At 36.6% G+C, this 3,150-nt stretch overlaps 1 non-coding gene across 1 annotated transcript; it reads right to left on the reverse strand.

Annotated features, from left to right (window-relative positions):
- Window positions 1–2,728: 2,728 nt before the first annotated feature.
- On the reverse strand, window positions 2,729–2,865 carry LOC128573223 (small nucleolar RNA SNORA2/SNORA34 family). The gene has a single exon (XR_008376379.1). It is a non-coding gene; the product is annotated as a small nucleolar RNA SNORA2/SNORA34 family (small nucleolar RNA).
- Between the last annotated feature and the right edge of the window lie 285 nt (window positions 2,866–3,150).

Below are 3,150 nucleotides of genomic sequence, written 5' to 3' on the forward strand. Positions count from 1 at the left end.
ACACACTTTGTGTGGGGCCTGGGCAACTGTCTTAAGAGCCAGATGGAGCTTAAAAACATATACATTTTATCTAAAAAAATTCTGTAAACATTACATTGTATCTGTTATATTTATTTGAATATAAAAGTGACATTGCATATATGTGTATACACACACACACACACACACACGCACATATGCATGCATATACACACACACACTCAGCATGGAGTAAAACGCTGCCCTGGGAAGCTGTGCACCTTTGCCTTGCAGCTCCTATTATCCCTCATCCTTGGCCTGTCACACTGACTGTACCCTAGAATTTGCATGCCCCAGTTTAAGAAGCCCTTGTGTGAACTTTTGCAAAAGTCTCTTTGCTTTAAGATTGACTGTAAAAAGGCTCAGATGTAGAAATTCATACAGTACGAACTCAGGCGGAGGCCTGGGCTTCTGTGACAGAGCAGTGAGCTTCAAGTACCTTAAATTCTGGTTAAGGTTACTGTGGGGAGAAGGGGAAGGGAAGGAGTCTTAGGTCCCCTACCCCTTGCTTCAAACTAAGTAGCTTCATTCCAATTCCTTTTCTTTTCAGATTTCGTTTTTAATTTTTTTTTTACCACTTTTATTTCTTTTTTAGAAGCACCACTAATTTAGAGAGGAAATAATGTCATTTGACATATGATCTTGAACTTCTTTGAATAAATAAATTTCTTTTTTTATAATTAACATTTTGCTTTATTTGCTTCATAATATATTTAGCCATCTATCCATTTTTTTAATGCATACAAAAGTAGACTGTACAATCAGTGCATACTTTAACAAGTGCATTATTAACCAAAATTCATTATTTGTTTACAATTCTTTCATATGGTTTTTTTAAAGTAAATTTACATATATTGAATTGCACAAAAATCTTTGATGCACCAAGTGGTAAGTCTGATAAACACATATACTCAGGTAACTCCAATTTCTATCGAAATATTGAACATATCCATCAATCCAAAAAGTTTTATCATGTCCTTTCTTGGTAAATACTCAACAAACTACTAAATTTCTTAATTCTATTAGATATTTATTCCTGATACTCACTTTCTTTTTTCTAACAAAATTCTTGTAAAAAACCAGCAAAAAGAACTAATGCATTAAAATATTGCAATGACTCAGCACTACCTGAGTTGTGATATCGTGGTGACTAAGAGTGACCTGTCATGGTGACTCAGAGTGACTTGAGTTGCGATATCATGGTGACTCAGAGCAACCTGAGTCATGATATCATGGTGACTCAGAGCGACCTGAGTCGTGACATCCCCGTGACTCAGAGCGACCTGAGTCGTGACATCCCAGTGACTCAGAGTGACCTGAGTTGTGATATCCCGGTGACTCACAGCAACCTGAGTCATGACATCACGGTGACTCAGAGCTCCTTAGAGCTTTATGAGTCATGCATGGACCTGAGATCTGCATTCTCACACACTGGTATCCTTACAGGTGAGGTAGAGCTTCTCTGCTCAGCCACGGTCAGTGATGGGGGCTCACAGCTTCTCGACACACCCATTATATTGTGGGACCCCTTTCCTTATTCGCAAGTTCTTCCTAAAGCTGAACCAGAAAACTCTCCCTGATTATTTTTGCATCAAACTGTGTAGTCCCCTGTTACATGTACAAAAAAATCACAGGACACAGTTATTCCTCAGCTTCCAAATAATCCTACAGCAGACGTGGGTTCACTGTGAAATTAAGCTTGAACTTCGAGATGCTTGTGCATGAGCCATTTCCAAGGTTCCATAGGGAGCTTTAGCAATAGCTCTGCAGGGTTTTTTTTAATTAGCAAAAATAAGGTATTTTGATTATTATCAATCACCACAACTCTCCTACTCCAACTTCACTTTTATTACAATCCCTTAGTGTTAGGTGGTGTTTGAGAGACTGGGGCAGCTGAAGTTACTGGGAGATTCAGTTGGGAATGAACTTAGTTTGGGTTTAGTGGGGGACATATTTACTTGGCTCACAGTAATTTTGAAGTCATTGCTACCCATTCTGATACATAGAAATGGCTTCCAGAAAACCACTGCTGCTCACTCTGCCAAAACAGGCAGATATGCGGCTAGATGTCATGTAACAGGAACTCATTCTACGGTGTCTCACACCACAAGTGTGTGCTAGAGGAGGTTTTAATGGGTGGAATCAGAAATGGCTCATCAAGATTTGTCAAATCATCACATGTGTAAAATTGTTAAGTGGAAGTTCCTCTAGCCAGTGTTTTTTGTTCCCAAGAATGTCCTGGGTAACAGAGCATATACAATTACGAACACCATATATACTCTCTCAGTTTTGCTGGAAACTGCACAAAATATAAATTCATCAGAGTTTATTTATTCAGTGTATGATACCATATAGTACCATATTCAGTGTATGATACCATATAGTACTATAAACGCTGAATATCTGTGGCAGCCCATAAAAGAAAGAAACTTCATAAAGTTTTTCCTAATTTGCTTATAGTCCTAAAACTCTATATGGCATTTTTATTTATTTTTATTAATTTATTTATTTTATTGCAGAATTATCTTTTTATTTTGGGTGAAAACCCACAGTAATTTTTTGGGGGGTTGTAATTAAGATTTAATAGCATTACAATTCTAACAAATAACTAAAATATCTAACTAAGATAAATACAATATTTTAAGAATATTTTTGAACCCAAGTATTATGACTACAAACTAGTAAGCCCACACCTATCACCATTGCCTCGTACTGTTTCTTTCTAATGAATTGACCATTACATTTCCAAAGTTCTGGAACAGCCAACAGACCATAGAAAGATAATTCTTTAGTCTCCTGCGTGAAACCAACAGCTTCAGCAAGCTGGTGGCCTTGATTCAGGGCCAAGTTGATGTGGCATGTTCAGTGATGAGTGGTGAAACTGAATGAAACATTTCTAATATATCATTAATAAAAAATTTCAATCATAATAAAAAAACACGCATTATCTATTATCTCTAAAGAAAATATTACAATTTCATTGTCACAAGGTGACTACAGGAGCATCTTAAGATTATACAACTAAAAATGTAGGGAAAGAGTGCCATAAAAGTATGTCAGTTGGTTAATAAAAAATACCACTATATCATTTTTCTGGATTTTTTGATGTGTATGATATGTCAGGTTTCTGAC

Source organism: Nycticebus coucang, chromosome 20, assembly GCF_027406575.1.
Source record: "Nycticebus coucang isolate mNycCou1 chromosome 20, mNycCou1.pri, whole genome shotgun sequence".
NCBI lineage: Eukaryota > Metazoa > Chordata > Mammalia > Primates > Lorisidae > Nycticebus > Nycticebus coucang.